General features: G+C 41.0%; 1 protein-coding gene across 2 annotated transcripts in view; it reads left to right on the plus strand.

The window, feature by feature from the left end:
• EYA2 (EYA transcriptional coactivator and phosphatase 2) overlaps positions 1-17,817 on the plus strand; it is a 137,582-nt gene that overhangs the window by 74,084 nt on the left and 45,681 nt on the right. The gene's annotated exons all lie outside the window — the stretch shown is intronic.

Below are 17,817 nucleotides of genomic sequence, written 5' to 3' on the forward strand. Positions count from 1 at the left end.
GCAACCCCAGTAATAGGATCTAGGGCTCTTTAGCTTAGAAGGAAGTTAAAATGGTAAAGGTACCTAAAATTGTGCGTGGAGATACAATTTTCGCCTCATGATTTAGCAGGCTCCTTAGATTCCTGCAGCACTATGAATGATAAAGTTACAGTGATCTAAGCTAGAACTGAGAAGTGGTTAGTCCTCTGTCTTCTTATGAAAGGTGGAATTGGATGCCTTTTTAGTGTACACTATACTGTGCTTTGAGTTGTATCCAAGAAATTGTCATAGAAAAGGACAACAGCTACTAGTGCTTTTCTACAAACTCAGAGATTTCATACAGCACGATAACTTATGTGGCGGTTTTCATGCTAATGCTTATGGAGCGGTTGCATAAGCAGAAAATCATCTTTGGATTTAGTTTCACTCCTCTCAGAGAATGACTGGTTGTGTGTGATTAAAAACTCTCATATGAGTCAGAAAGTATCAATCCTATCCTTTGGTTCAAGTATTTTTAAACAGGAAGATGACATAAATGGCAGAATGGAAGGGGAAGTTGCTCTGAGTTTTCTGTAACACCTATTTGTGCATTTTATAGTTTTTGCACATAGTTGCACATAAATAGGAAGATAAAGACATAAGACTTAATTTTATTAGAGGGATCCACTTTGTTTTCTCCTAAAAATATTGTAATAACTCCTGAGGCAAAAAGAATTATATTAAAACCAGATCCTGCCCTTTTCACACATTAGGCAATTAGCAGGGCATGTTGCAGAAATATGCTAGCATGTGATGTAACTGTGATACTATTTACTGATAAATACAGGATCAGCACACTACTTTTCTCTGCTCAGTGCATGCCCTAAGCAAGCAGATCTCAAAGGATTCAGCTAATGCTGGCATGAGAATCTCTTTAGTTTACTAATCTCAATGGATAGATATTCTCAGTGTGGTAATTTGCTGTGTCTTTGAATATCTCTGAAGCACTTTGAAGGTGCTAGGAAACTTGTGTAAGAAAATGCACCTACACTTCTGTTCTCCTTAAAAATTCCAGTTCACTGCTGGTCAGTTACAGTGGGAAGGAGAATGCCGGATTAGGAGGTCCTTTGATCCAGTAGAGGTCTTCTTTGGTCTGTTTATCATTTTAACAAAGTATCACAGGGGTCTTCCACTTTCCACTTCTCCATCCCTCCAAAGCAGTGTTTCCAGTCTGGGTAATTTCAGATGCGTATTACCATTGCTGAGAATTCTGGGAGTTGCAGTCCACACATCTGGAAGTTGCCATGGTTGGGAAATACTGCTGCAAAGTGTACTGTACAGGGAGTCCCCAGTTTAAGAACGAGTTCTGTTCCCAAGGTCTGTCCTTAAGTCAAATTTGTATGCAAGCCAGAACAGTATTATTGTATAATACTGTATAAGTAGTATTGTGTAATGAACTTGAACCATTTCGTATTTAACTCAAATTTTGCTACAGTAGGCTCTGTTTGTAACTATGGGTTGTCCTTAAACCGGGCGTTCTTAACCTGGGGATTACCTGTACTGTCATTGTCTTCACTCCTGTCCATCTCCGGATGCTAAGAATGGCCAGGCAACATTCAAGTATTCCTGCCAGTTGGCCAGTAGGAGATTGCAAAAATAATCAGTCTGTTAGTTCCTTGCTCCTCGAGCTATGCACCTCAGAGTAACAAAAATCTTCTCACTCTATGCAGAAAGGGCAAAAAGAAATTGCTCATTTCTTCTCTACAACTCCCCCCCCCCCCAGGCTGTGTATGTTTGGCAGTTAGTAAAAAATCTCAGCTGCTAGTACAAGGTGAAAGGATTTATGTTCTTCCAGTATATAAATCCCCATTAAAAGTTGTGATGATAGTGCAACACTAAGTTTTGCAGTAGAGTGACTGCGTGTTGGGGAGAGGAAAGTAATGGCTTGTTTGAACTCAAAAGCTGGGAAACAGTTCAGGAATAATTCAGATCAAGCCTGTGTTTTTTTCCCTTCAAAATGCAGAAACTGACTAGAAGGATTAAGATCTGGTTGGCTGATAAGATTGCCTATAAAATCTACTAGAGATTTCCAAGTTCAAGTAAGGAGAGGCGGGGGAGTCAAGAGTTCTCCTGAACTCTTTTGCAAGTTGAATTGCTCTGCAACTTGCACATGAGCCAGGAGATAATCAGCTCAGCTTCCTGAGAATGATGAAGTTGTAGGACTGTGTTGGTGTAGCATTGATACTGGGTCAGTGCAAATGCTGTATGTGAAAGGGCCCACAGTAAGAGCATACTGGCAGGATGCCATTGCTACTGAGTATCTAGATCAGCCTTCCACACCCTTGTGCCTTTCAACTCCCATTATTTCTGGCTAGGAATAATGGGGAGTTACTGCCCATCTGGAAGGCAGATCTAGATTTTTTTTTTTTTTTTTTTGCATGGAGAAGGTGAGGACCAAAAAAGATCAGTTGAATTCTATGCCTGCAAGAAAACAAAAACAAAGAAACCCACATTGATGAGCTTCTGTGGCTTGTGGAATACACGTTGCTTAAACTGGATACTCAGCATAAATCTTCTTTTACATGTTAAAGTATGTATGACAGTATTTATTTTACACATTCGCGGTGGTGATTTAGATGTCTCAGTGACACAGCTTTTGGTATTTGTTACACATATTCCTTCGGGGGCCTCTGAAACTTGCTTTTGTGGTATACTCCTCAGTTCTTCCTCAAGAAATGTAAATTACTCTGCATTATAAACATTAGCTACATCTAGCATTGTGGAAAGTATAGGAGATGGAGAGGCTATGTTTGGCAAACTGTCACTGCAATGCTTCAGCTTCAGAAAACTAAAACCTGCATAGAAATTTAGTTGTCCCTTTTCTCTCACAGCTGGTTTGTATTAGTTGCAGTCGAAGACTGTGGAGGCAGAGTTATGCATCATATCACCATGAATGCAAGAGAGGCCTCTGCTCAGGACAGCTTCAGCATCACAATATAAGTAACAGCAAAGGCTGCTTTTATCAGGAGCTACCAAACATGAAGTTTCCTGTGCTAAATGTGCTATATGATTTAAAAACTAGTGTACAATGGAATAAGGGAGGTGCACCAGTCAGGAAACGAAGAGGAATGCTGCGGTCCTGTCTAGAGGAAAAGCCTGTCTTAGGCACCTCTAGGTTTGTCACTGCCTTCTCTGTAGCAGCCCCTGCCCTCTGGAACAACGTCCCCTGCAAGATCCAGATGGCCCCCACTCTGCTATTGTTTAGAAGAGCTGTGAAGACCTAGCTCTTCACCCAGGCCTTTGGCAAGGGAGAGTGACACCCCTCACTTCATCGCATTTCCCATCTTTTTTCCTTCATGTTTTATGTTTTATTGTAATTTTGTTGTTTAATTGATGTGAGCTGCCCAGTAGTTGAGAGTTGGGCGGCATACAAGTTTAATAAATTATTACTATTATTGTAGGGACAGTGCTGCCTTTATTGTATTTGGCTGCCGCCCAAGAACACAGGCCTGAATATGTGGCTGACTGTCTCCTTCCAACCATTGTCTGCAAAGGATTGTTTGACCAATGCTGAAATTACAGGTAGTCCTCACTTAATAACCACTCGTTCAGCAACCATTCAAAGTTACAACAACATTGAACAAGTGGTACTTACAACCGGTCTTACTACAACTGGTACACAACATGTAGTTGTGGCCATTGCAGCATCCCCGCAGTCACATGATCACAATCTGGGCACTCAGCTTGTAAATACAACACCACAGCATCCTGCAGTCATGTGATCAGCATTTGTGACCTTCACTACTGGCTTCCAATGAGCGAAGCCAATGGGGAAGCCAGCAGGAGGTCACAAATGGCGACCACATGACATTGCGCTTAATGACGGCCCAGGATTTGCTTAACTATTGGAAATGCCAGAACTGCTGCTGCTAAGCAGTACACTTACATGACATCATGCTTTCCTGTCCCAATTACCAATGTTAAGCAAGGACTACCTGTAGTTGAATGGCATTATGTGTAATTACCGTATTTATCAGCATATAACACACACAGGCGTATAACATGCACCTTAGTTTTAAGAAGGAAGTTTGAATAAAAAAAACTTAAATTTAAAATAAATGACTTGGAAGCAACTGCTCCTGTCTGTGCTCCTGCACTCTGAAGATGCCGGTCACAGGTGCTGGCGAAACGTTAGGAAACAAAACTTCCAGAACACGGCCACACAGCCCGGAAGACCCACACCAGCCATCGTATGCCGGCCGTGAAAGCCTTCGACAATACATCAAACTAAAGGGAGCTCTGAACTTTTTGTTTATTAATATTTATACCAGTTATAAGGTAAATATGTAATAGGAAAGAAAAAGCACCTCTTTGAACGAAGAAAATTGGTGCTTTCCATTGCTCGCGCGAGCGCCTGAGCTCCGCAGAGCAGGAGGTGAGCACCAAGCGAGCGAAACCAGCGCTCCCCATCACGCGAGCGCCTAAGCCCGCTCATCTGCCGCTCACCTCCTGCTCTGCGGAGCTGCCCCGGTTACAGCCCTGGCTCAAATGAAGGCTCCACTCTCCCAGCCCTGCCGCTTGAGTATCGACGTATAACACGCAGCTAGGATTTCAGCCCCAAATTTTAAGGAAAAAAGTGCATGTTATATGCCGATAAATATGGTATTTTGATGATGCAATTTGTTATTAAATAGTACTTTTAAGATAAAAACAAAAAAGAAAACCCCGCCAAGGACATATGGCGAAAGAAAGTGCTGTTTTGTTTCATTTTTCCAAAATTATATGTGGACTTAGTACCCACAGACAACTGGCTTGCATGCTTGTCCCACTATCTGTTGTTCCCATGTTCTTTTATCCTTTTGCTTCCCTTTCTAAATAGCCCCATAGAAGTCTTCCAGATACGACTGCATAAGATCTTTTCATACCAATTTGTTCTTTCTTCAACTTACACTGTAACGCATTCAGGTGTCCTGACTTCTAAGAATTCTAGTTTAACTGATGATGAATAGCATAGTGGTAATATTAGACAGCTTCTGCTAGACTGCTATTGCAGTCAGTGAAAGATTTGCCATTATTAACGCTCTAAGTTGGCATCGTACTACAGCACAATCTTGCATGTATGTGTGTGGGGGGGGGTTGTTTTTATTTATTCCCGGCATCTACAATGTTATAAGCAGAGTTAATAAACTAGTAGGACTAGTCTAATCTTGAGGTGTTCCTCAACTTGCATTTTTATTTACATGACAGTTGCAGCCACGTACAACTATGTGGTGTAGTGGCTAAGTGTTATACTAGCACCAGGAGACCCAGGTTTTAGCTCACCCTCATCTACAGAAGCTCCCAGGCTGCCTTTGGGCCAGTCCCTCTATCTCGGTCCCATCTATCTCACAGAGTTTGTGTTACAAGGAAAAATAGGAGGAGCACCATGTAAACTGCCTTGAGCTCCTGAGTGGACAGGCAGGATAAAAAGTCAACAAATAAATATTCTACTCCTGTTGCAAGGAATCCAGATGCTTGTTACCCATGTTCCATTGCCTTAGAATCAGAGTTTAATTCATGTGCTGCTATAATGCCTACTCAGAAACAGGATCTGTTGAGTTCAGGTAAAGGGTTATAGGCCATAAATCTTAATCTGATATCCCATCTAGAAGGCTTATTTATTGTTGTGGATGTGGTTTCCTGGGATAGCGCATGTGAGTGGTAAATATCATGTGCACAAATGAGGGCTAATCCTTAGCAAGAGGAATTCTTGAACATGTGATCCAGACTTTTAAAATATTTCTCATTTCTGCTACATCCCTCAGACTCCTACTTGGAATCAGATTTGTTCACCGGACCACAACACAAAGCAATAGCTGTGGTGCTTTTAGCTTGTGGAAAAGGAATTCTGCATTTAGTCTAAAGAGAGCAGCTGCCTCTTGTTCACACACATGGCCAGAATGGAGTGCGCTGGAAATGTGATAGCCAAAGGAAGGATACATGTGTAAAACTTCTCACATGTGAAACTCATCTTTCTCTTTAAACACCAAGAACCTTGAACCAATACATTATGGGAAAGGAACCAATTTCCATTAGCAGAATTGAATTACCCAGAATGGCTTCCAAGCTGGCAGCTGCAATAAACTGAGTCCAGAGACATAATAACCTAAATATACCAGGAAAACAGACACCTCAAAACTTGTATTACCGCTCTCCTTTTCCCAAAACTTTTTCAAACTCTTTTTAAAACTAGGAAGCATAGCATAGGGCAACCTGAAATTATAAATTATGGTCCACAGGACCAACCACGTGCATATGGAAAGTCCAGAAGCCAGACAAAAATCCAGACAAGAAATTGGCAGTGGTATTCAGATGATGCTACTTCTAATCTTGGTGATAAATTATAGGTAGTATGACCAATGGGTGTTGATAGTAGGCTTGTTCTCTACTGATTTTGTTAAGCTCGATTTCAAGCCATGTTAAGCTGGAGGCCACTGGCTTTACTGTTAGTTAATTTCAGAGGAACCTCTTGTTCAGTCTATACCAGAAACCCCCTGTGTACATTTTCCTATGCTAGAGCCAGATGGGATACTCTGCCCATGCACAAAAATTTGAATAATGAATAATGCCCTTGAAGAGTATCTGGAAACTTCAGCTGGTGCAAAATGCAGTGGCATGGGCACATGTGCCCCTAATAGGACACATGTTACACCTCTGCTTCGTGAGCTGCATTGGTTACCAGTTTGCTTCCGGGTCCAATTCAAGGTGCTGGTTTTACCTTTAAAGCCCTACCTGGCATGGGGCCAGGATATCTGAGGGACCACCTCTTCCCTGATCTACCTGTCCCATCAGGTCCGGCAGGAGAGGCACGTTGTGGGCCCCATCTGCAGAAAGAATTCCCTCTGATGGGACCCAGACCTCCTTTTCTGCCGTGGCATCCGCCCTCTGGAACATTGTCCCTCCCGAGGTGAGGTTATCCCCAACCCTCATGGCCTTCTGGAAAGCCCTTAAAACATGTTTTTTCCAGCAAGCTTAGGGATGCCCTGGTAATAGGGGGCCTGCATGCTGGCTGTATTGCAGGCCCCCTATTACCAGGGCATCCCCAAGCTTGCTGGAAAAAACACGTTGGCTGTATTATGCGTAATATTTTCCTGCTTGTCGTCTTGTTTGTATTTATGTTTATTGTTTTAATTGGTTTTAATTGGTTTTGTAGTAGGTTTTAATAGTAGGTTTTATTGTATGCCGCCCAGAGTCACTTTGTGTGAGATGGGCGACCATATAAATTTGGCAAATAAACAAACAAACATATAAGTACAATATTACAAATGTTTCCTTAAATGAAAATTGTTTTGGGGAACTGGACCTCTGATGATGTCTGAGTAAGTGTGCAAGATAGCTTCCGGCTACAACAGAAAAATAATGCATAGAGGCAATAGAATAATTTATCTGTGAGAATCTACTTTTATCTCTTTTTTAGAAAAGCTGTAACCCGCTTTTCCTTTCCCTAAGGTAATGCTTGAAAGATTTTATGTAACTAAAAACAACAAGGCCTGCTGCTTTTGCTGAAGAGCCTAGCCACCTCGCTGTTTCTTCTCAGGGAAGTATCATTCAGCACCAAGCTTTGCTGAGTGATAGAATTACAGAATATAAGGCTTAGAAGGGATCTTGGAGATAACTTAATCCAATCCATTGCCCATCGCAGGAATCCACTGCTACAGCATCCCTGACAAATAACCGTCGAACTATGTTTGCAGACCTCCCGCAAAGGTGAGTCCACCACCTCCCAGGGCAGGCTGTTCATTGCTGAGCAGCGTCAAGCTGTACCCACTTCAGGCAGCACTGGAAACACTCTATGTAAACTCATGAGAAAATCCAATAATTTAGAATAAGTAACATTTATTGAAGAAAGTTAGGAAACCATAACCAACGGAATGTCAAGAACTACCATGGTTCAAAAACTAGGTCTTCTGTTTCATTTTCCTTCCTGATCTAGGTAACAAATTTTTTGACCCCTTGTTTTGAGCAGGCTTGTCTGTTTACATCTGTCCATAGTTTTTGCAGTTATCAGATCTGTTCTTGGAGGCAGTCCCTTACCTTACTGAGACTTGGGGCTGGGAGGGACTAACCCCATAATGGCTTGGCTTGGGATGGGTACTTGCTTAATGACCCACGATTCTCAGTTAACGACGGCAACCAGGACTGCTGGGATTGCCATCACTAAGTGATGCAGTCATGTGACATCTCGGTTAACAACCACATTGCTTAGTTATGGATATTCTGGTCCCAGTTATAGTCATAGGTCGAGGGCTACCTGTAGTCTTCTCTTCTCCAGGATAAACATACCCAATGCTTCCAACAGTGCCTCATAGATGTTTCCTTTCAGGCCTGTGGTTACCTTGGTTGCTCTCCTCAGGACCTGCACTAGTTTGTCCACATTCTTCTTAAAATACAGTTCCCAGAACTGGACACAGTTCTCTAGATAGAGATTTCTCTTCAGTCATAGTTACTGTGATGGAATGGAATTATGAAGGCCACACTCAGGGAGAGAAACATCCTTTTTTGTCTCCTGAGGGGCAAGGAAGAGATAAGAGGATGAGGCTGGCACCTCCCTGAGGAATTCACTCTGTTTTCACTGGCTGACTGTGGGAACTAAGTTTCAGTCTGGGAAGATTCTTGCTAGAGGTCGTAGCTAATAAACATTGCTGAACTGAATCTGCATGGTCTCCTGGAGTTCCTTGGGCTAGGCCTGACAGTTACCTAGTAAAAAATTTTAATACAAAGGGAGATTATCTATTAACCAATACCTCAGCTGATCAAGATAAGATATGTACAAGTCTTCTGTCCCCACATGAATCCATTTCATTCTATTCCCTTAATTGTGAGCTAGGAAGCTTTAATATATCAATAAGCAGGGTAGAAAAGATCGGACAGCCTTCTGTTATAGATACTTTAGCATTGCAGAACTTTCATACAACATGGAACAACACCAAGGAAGATTCTTTCCAATGTATGTGGTTAGTAGCTTTCTGGGTTAGTCATGATTTGTAGCAAAGGGACTGTGCAAATGGAAGACAAACCTCTATTTCCTGGCCATACTATTCCCCTCTCCTTGTCTGAGATGAAAGATGAAAACTGAAGCTGGAAAAGAAATATTGCCAAACTAGTTCTGGAAGCTGAAGTTATTCCCTATGATATGAATCACAATAGTGCACCATTTGCTATACTGTGTAGAGGAAAAGAGAAAAAGTTGGAACTTATTTGGCAGAGAAAAAAACCTGTAAGGCATGGCAAAAAAATGATATGGTATCAAAATTGTACACAGCCTTATCTTCATTATCTCTCCAGTTAGTTTGGACTCTGCAAGTCATTCAATGTAGTACTTCACTTATAAGCATGCCAAGGAGACATTTCCGCCAGAAAACTGGAGGTCCTCAAAGCAGCTGTGTTTATTTGAAATAAATGCATATTTTTACTCTGCTTATTTCTACCTCCCGTGGATCAAAGTTTAGATTGTAAGTTCCAAGTGGAACCTGGGCAGTTTAAAAACCATCATGCATGTTAATTGTTTAATGGTAATAATGTGCTCTGCCACTATTAACATTAAAATGACATTAATATATGGAAGGAACTTGAGGTCGCATGAGGAGTTCTCATTTCTCCCTGTTTTAGCATGTTATCCTCAGAAGCAGTTTAGTCTTAAATGCAGTGGTTAGGCTCACACATTATGCTTGGCCATAATGTTATATTTTTGGTTTTGGTTTAGCAAGGTGTTTAAATCCCACCAATTGTAGCTTACTGAGCAAACAATAGTTAATGAAATTGTGGCTTAGTCCAATATATGACTGGCCCATAGAATTATGGCATAATATAGTATGTGACTGGGCAAAGGTGACTCATTAAGCTCCATGATTCTAGAAGAGGGATTTCAGTTTAGGAGTTTAAATTAATCTTAGTCTGGAATACTAGCCAGAGATAGATTCAGACTATAATTCTAAATAGTTGGGACTATAGTTCCTATAATCGGTTTACTAGCCATATTTGGTGGGATTTATATGAGCTCTAGTCTAAAATTTAATTAGTAGATCAGTTTTCCACAGAGACTCAAACAAAACCCCAATTTTACATGAATTTCTAAAAAAGCAATCACTAGATAATTTTAAATGGTGATTATAGTGAAAAATGCAGCATCAGTTGTTTCAGATTTGGGTTATACAAATTAAACTTCTTGCTGTGTTTGCTTACTTCAGTATACAACTCGTACTGAAAAGAAAAGCATTGATTTTGGAAGAACTTTTGTAGATTGTAAAAGCAGCAGTTTTCCTACTAGCAAACTAACAGCATTGCCTCGTGGAAAATTTAAATTACTGGCAATTGCTCAGATTTCAGTGACGTGTACCTACGCATGCATGCACAGGCAATACTTAGGCTGTAACATTTTTTCAAAAGCGTATTAAAATGTTTAAAGTGTAAACTTGCTTAGGCATACTTACTTTTCTGAAACCCAATTCTCTCATGTTTGATTGATTACCTTTCTGTGCTGCTATGATGAAGCGTCCTCCACCCATACTTGAGTTGGCGGAAAGTTGTAACAGCATGAAATTGTCTGCCCCCACTGCTGATTTCTACACTGCTTCAATTACCTCTCTTTCAGGTCACTGCACACATGTCAATAGTGGGTGACAAAATCAAGGGCAGGGGTCAGCAACCTTCTCTATAGGGGCCAGAGGCCGTGCTGCCTCTGCCATTTCCAGGGGACTTCTTGCTTCGCCCACACCAAGGTAGCTGGTGAAGCCAGTGCCAGAATGGCTGTCTGAGGAGGTAGCAAGTGTTCTCTCCCTCTCTCTTGTGTGCTGGGAAAATATGTTTCTTTCTGGGACCATCAGCTGGATGATTTCAGGTGGTGGGCCACATCTGGCCTGCCAGCTGTAGGTTGCTGACCCTTGGTCTAGGGCTTTTATACTAGGGCTAATAGATACCCCCAAAGAGAACAGATGAGTATATTCATTTGCATATTGATTTGTGTAATGTTTGTATGATTTGCATATTAATTAACACAACATTGTTCACCATTTGGCCCCAACAACTGCCGCCTATAACTTGGGTTTTATTATTTCTTCCTTTCAATCCTCTTTAAAACAAAAAGAAAAACCTCTAATTTCTCTGAATGGCAAATAATATAAGTACCATACAGATTTCAATATTTAGTCCTAGATAAGCAGATATTTGATTACAGCTTACAGAATTGAAGCCAAATTGAACAGCATTAGCCAAGGAGGAAAGCTGTTCTCCAAAGCCAGCAGCCAGAACAAACATCTTAAGAATAAACATCCAACTTTCAGTAGTTAAATTATTTTCTGCCCCTTACATTATTTTCTGTATGCAATGAACTATTTTAATCCCAGAAAAGTAAAGCTAAATTCATTAGACAGTAGTCATCTAAGCCTCTGCAAGGAATAAGCCAATGACAGAAAACAGAGTAGAGTCAGGAACTAATCAGACCTCAGAAAGACTTCTGTGTGTGTGTGCCTTCAAGTCAGTATTGACTCCTGGCAACTGCCTGGACAAGTCCCTGCAGTTTTCTTGGCAAGATTTTCAGAAGTGGTTTGCCATTGCCTGCTTCCTGGGGCTGAGAGAGTGACTGGCTCAAGGTCACCCAGCTGGCTTTGTGCCTAAGGCGGGACTAGAACTCATGGTCTCCTGGTTTCTAGCCTGATGTCTTAACCATTACACCAAACTGGGTCTCAAGAAACTCTCAAGCTTTACCTCTCATCAAACAAGTCTCCTTGACTTTTCTGAGTTTGACTGTCAAGGTAATCTACTCATGGGCTGTCATACATTCTTCTTTGAATGCAAGTCCTCTCATTTTCTTCCTTCCCCATTTTGCTTTCCTGCCCATGTTTAACAGGCCTCGAAGGGATTGGTTAGGAAGTATTCATCAATGCGGGAGGAAACTCAGCTCATTGTTGTAGCATTGAAAACAGCCCCTGCATCAGAATGTTCGTTGCGCAACCTTGATTAGTTAGCAGCAGTAGGCTAATTGCTTCTGTGTTGCTGTGTAGCAGTTGATGTGTCGCTGTGTAGCAGGACTTGGACTCCCCAGTGCCCAGAAAGGTCAGAGAGTTAACTACATCCTGAAATCCCTTGGATGCTTTGGAACTTCTAACTCTGGTCTAGTTCACACTTTTCCAGGCATTTCATAAGGCCTATGAAATACTCCTTGAGGCTACCCTTGGATGATGTTAGAATGAGGGGAAAATACTATTTTTATACAAGTACAATTAAGGACAACTTGTGCCTGTCTCATTCTATGTCTGGAGACAAGATAAAGACAGTGTTGTGGGGACAAAACCAAAATAAAGTATTTCCTCAGCATATTTGATTAGGTCCAATGGGAAAAAAGCCACAGATCTGTATTTTGATGATGTTGTGAATTTAGAACCCCAGTATGGGTCTCCTTTGCCATTTGGGGCAAATGGCCATTCCTGGAACTGAATACTTGTACTAAGGTAAAAGCCTGACCTTAGGCTTGATTTTTTAAAAGTTCTCTTCCAATGGAACTTCAGCAGTCTAAAACGAAATGTGTTCTGAGGATTTATGGTTCTCAGCTGTAATATTGGAAGAATAATCAAGATGTTTTATGTACCGAAGTGCCCATGTGTGCAAAAATGGGATTTGAGCATCTGCGTGATGAAATTACAGAATGAAATTCTATCCACCTGTTTGTGTATAAGCATTAAAAAAGCATACAGGCGTGACTCTTATATAAGAGCACAATGAAGGAACCCATCTGAGGCTAGCAATTGATGGAAACATAGTCAAGGAATACCTGGTTACTTTGAATGAGTTTCAGTTTCCAGAGCCAAATAAATTGCATCCAAAGTTACTGAAGGAACTATATTATATCCTTTATATATTATAATTGTGAAATCCTGGATAATGATTGAAGTGTCAGATGATTGGGGGAAAGCAAATGTTCCTGTCTTAAAAAGTTTGGGGGGAAGGGAGGATTCAGGAAATATATCAGTCAGTTTGACATTAATCAAAGATTCTAGGGGATATTACAGAGTAATACATACTTTATGTAAGCACTAAGTGAACAGCACAATAGAAACAACCAGAAGATCAAGACAAATTTTGAAGAACAAATCTTGCCAGATTAACCTTATTTAATTTTTGATTGAGTAACTTCCTTCATAGATTGTGTGATTGACAAAATACCCCGTGACATTCTAATTAGCAAGGATGAGTTGGATGGCATAACAATTGACTGGATACATAGCTAGCTTGAAAATCATACTCAGAGTATGCTCAATGGTTGCTCAAGAAATTTGGTCCTTGTCTTGTACACTTCATTAATAACTGGGATGAAGTGGCGGAGGTAATGCTTATCACACGTGTAGGTGGCCTCAAGCTAGGTGGAATAGCTAATAACCTACAAGACAAAATTCAAGATGATGCTGATGTGACTGCAAAAAAAGGCGTATCAGTTTTAGGCTGCAAGTATTGTTTTTAAATCATGGAAGTAGTAATTCCATTTTATTCTGATTTCTCAGAGCCCACCTTGAATATTGTGTTAAGTTCTAGGCACTACACTTTAAGAAGGATTCAGACAAACTGGAACAGATTTAAAGAAGAGCAAGGAGGATGAATAAGGCACTAGAAATTAAGTCCTATGAAGAGAGAGTGAAGGAGCTAGGTATGTTTAGTCTTGGGACAACCAGGGGAGGATTTGATAGCATTGTTCAAATACTTGATAGGATGTCACAGAGAAGTTCAAGATTTGTTCTCCATTGTCCAGAACTCAGGACATGAAATAAAGGATTCAATTTCTTCTGGGCCTTTTGGCTGAGATCAAGTGTATCGTAATAGATTCAGAGTATAGGAAGACAGTTCCTGACTGAAGGTTAGGAAAACTTCTAACAGTAAGAGCAGTTTGATAGAAGAATCAATAAATCAGAGAATGGTGGGCTCCCCTTTCTTGGTTGTGTTCAAGCAAAGACTAGACTGCTAACTACTTCCTCAATGATCACTTACAATTCTATGATTTTGTGATGCTAGAAAGATCAAATTCAGATGCCCAGCTTCTTGTTCCTATATAGCTTTGTGTTTCTCCTGCCTCATGCTTATATTTTCCTGTTCCAAACCTGTACAATATATCTATTCTCCATCCTACACATTCATGTGCTGCATCTGAACAGATGCTTAATTGCCACCAGTACTTTGTTATTTTATTTATTTATTTATTTGTTTGTTTGTTTATGTTTCAAATTTAGATACTGCCCATCTCACAAAAAGTGACTCTGGACAGTTCACAATAAAACAGCAATAAATATTAAAATACAATAAAAACAATATAAAATAGAATAAAAATAGAATAAAAACCAAACACATAAACAAATGATATCTTCCAAGATGTTGATGGTCAGTCAGATGTTAACATATGGGAGCATCTTCAAGGTGCTAGCCACCCCCAGGGTTGGTTGCCCTTTTTTTCACCCCATGCCAGTTGGCAGAGCCAGGTCTTGACTGCTTTCTGAAAGGACAAGAGAGTTGGGGCCTGCCTCACCTCTGGGGGGAGAGTATTCCATAGGGCGGGGGCCATGGCAGAGAAGGCTCTCTTTCTGGACCCCGCCAGTCGACATTCTTTCATCGACGGGGTCCACAGCTTACCCCCCCTGCCTGACCGAGTGGGATGGGTGGAAATGATGGGGGTGAGGACAGTCCCTCAGGTAACCTGGTCCCATGCCATGTAGGGCTTTAAAGGTGATAACCAACACCTTGAATTGGACCTAGAAGCAAACTGGCACCCAGTGCAGCTCACGTAGCAAAGGTGTAACATGTGCCATCCTTGGAGCACCTAAAATTGCCTGCACGGCTGCGTTTTGAACCAGCTGAAGCATCTGGATACTTTTCAAGGGTAGTCCCATGTACAGCAGATTGCAACAGTCTATATGGGAGTTGACTAGGGCCTGAGTGACTGACTGGAGGGACTCCCGATCCAGAAAAGGGCGTAACTGGTGCACAACACGTAGTTGAGCAAAGGCCCTCCTGGCCACGACTGCCACCTGCTCTTCGAGCAGGAGTCGTGAGTCCAGGAGGACCCCCAGATTACGCACCAGGTCTGTCTGGGGTAGTGCGACCCCATCCAGAGCCAAAGATGGCAAACTTCCGGATACAGAGGAGCCCCCAACCCACAGCCCCTCCCTCTTACCAAGGTTCATCTGGTAAGTTGTTCCCCATCCAGACCCCCACAGCCTCCAGGCACCATGAAAGGGTAGCCACAGCATCACTCAGATCACCTGGGATGGAGATATATAACTGGGTATCATCTGCATGTTGATGATACCTCATCCCATGGTGGTGGATGATCTCAACCAGCAGTTTCATGTAGATGTTAAAAAGGAGCAGGGAAAGTACCGAACCCTGTGGCATCCCACAAAGGTGGGGCCGCGGGCTGGACCTCTCATTCCCCATCAGCACCGATTGGGACCGGCCTTGGAGGAAGGAGGTGAACCAGCACAAAACTGGGCCACCCAGCTCCAACTCCCCATTTTAAGATTTTAAGATTTTGGGACAATTAAAAAAAAAAACACCTGAGCTGTTACGTTTTCTAGTATTTATGTAAAAAGAATGTTGAGTCAGAAGAAGGAGTGTTAGTCCTAGGTGAATGAGTGGAAACAGGTGAAATACTTCAGCAGGGCATCTGATCTCTGCCAGGCACAGGATACATCAAAGAAACGGTAAAATCACAGCCCAAATGAAGGAATGACTTTTCAAAGTTTATGCAGTATAAAATAGCATGTGTGTTGATACATCTTTTGAAAAAGACTTGATTCAAAGTATGATAAGTAGCTGTCCATCTGGTTCCACTTTTAAAATTATTTGTTAATTTAAGTAGAACTATAGTACAATATTGAATACAGCTGGAACTTGATGATTACTGATTAAATGTACCTTCAAATATAATTATTAAATTGCTTATTGATGAGGATATTATATATCTTGATTAAAGTACCTCATTAACTGATTATAAGAATGTATATTAGCTGATCTTTTTTTAAGTAACTTTTCCACCTTAGGGCATCTTTTTATATGCTAAAAATATATGTACAGAAACAGGGTAACTTGCCAGCACTGAAACCTTTACATAACATTGAAGGCTTATTTTATATTTGGCAGTTCAGTTTTATTGGGTTAGCAGAGTTTTTCCTTAGTATTTTAATAGATTGGGTAGTCAAAAGGGTCTTCAGGCCATGCTTGAGATATGCCACTTCTTTGGTTCAGAGAGTGGCACACATTTTTTAAAAAATGAAAGAAATTGCAAATGGAGTCAGTTTGTCATGAAAGGATGCAGATTATTTCATTCATGGGCTTACTAATGGTTTCAGTTTGAGGGTTGCTCTTATACATTTAGATGTCTCATTTCGCAATCCATCATTAGGAAAGTCCATAGAGCAAGGTCAATTTTGAGTTTTCCTACTGAGTACCTTGCAGTACTGAATATCCAAAGGCCTGTTCTCCTCTAATATCTAAGTTGTTTTATTACCAGCTAAATGTTCTCTGTGTTACCTGTGAATGAGGGCATTGTGACATTTTAGCAGCTGATTTGATTGAACCCAGATGTGAACTATGCTCCATGTGGAGAAGATCCAGAAGGGAAAGATCTTGGCGTGTGGTTCTCATTTTAAAGGAGTACATATGATTGAATGGAAGCTGAATGTCCCAGACCCACCACCAGAATAGGTGAATAAGTGTATCATTTACCCATGTGCCCTTCCTGTTGCAAAGGTCAGAAGCTCTAAAAATTAGCAAAGAGACTGAGCAGCTTTGTACGCGTGCTACTTATGGAGAGCATAACACAGGCATCAGTTTGAATTAGACTTACACAAGCAACTTATACAAATTTTCCCCTGTGCAGGTTTCACATCGGACGTTCCCAAAAGTGCCACCAGACAGAGGCAGGAGTTAACTTCCTTTAGCTGGTTGTGTACTTCTTCAATAATTTCAGGAGCTATTCTGAAAAAATAAATGTTCAGAAGTTTGTACAATTAATAAGAATAGCTAGGCCAAAAAGTTGGAGAAGCAACAAACGTGGATAGTGTCTGGAAAGAAAAAAACTGGCAGCGGAGAAATGATTCGGATATCATGCTAAACCATACTTTGCTTTAATACGATGTTAGATGCCATTGAGTCTACCTCCTTGCAGGGTTCTAAATTGAAGCATTCCTGACCAATGTAATTTACAAAGGTAATGGTGGCTCTGTGAAACTGCTGTCCTGGTTAGGAAGTTTTTTCTAACATGCAGCCAAAATCTGCCTTTTCGTAACTTAAGGCCATGATTCCTGCATTCTGGGATGATAGAGAACTGATCATGTGAGAACCCTTCAAGGTATTTGAAGAGTGTTATCAGATCTCTGCTCAGTCATATGTTCTCAGGCATATGGTAACATTCAGTTCTCTCTGTTTCTCTTCCAGTCCTGTGATTTTCTCATTGCTCTTTGTTTTGTTGTAGTTTGTCTGAACATACCTCAAAATGTGGTGCCAGAACTAGGCACAGGGTTGAAAGTGCAGTCAGATGAATGAAGAAGAGAATGGAACTACCACTTCCTGTGATTTGGAAAAAAAAATGCTTCTATTGATGTAGCCTAAACTTGCATTTGCTTTTATTGCAGCTTTGTCACACTGCTAACTTATAATCAACTTCTTCTGAACCACAGTTTCAAGATCTTTTTCATCCCATTCTATACCTGTGCATTTGAATTATTTTTCTTAAGTGACGTACTTAAATTTCATTCAGTTATCTTCAGCCCTAACCTATCAAGAGCCTTTTTTCTGTTTCCTGGAGTACTGTAGTAGCTGCCCTGCTACATTTGCATCATC

Source organism: Python bivittatus, unplaced genomic scaffold (genome assembly GCF_059951505.1).
Source record: "Python bivittatus isolate LINGU-HERP-01145 unplaced genomic scaffold, Pbiv_v1 ctg000700_np1212, whole genome shotgun sequence".
NCBI lineage: Eukaryota > Metazoa > Chordata > Lepidosauria > Squamata > Pythonidae > Python > Python bivittatus.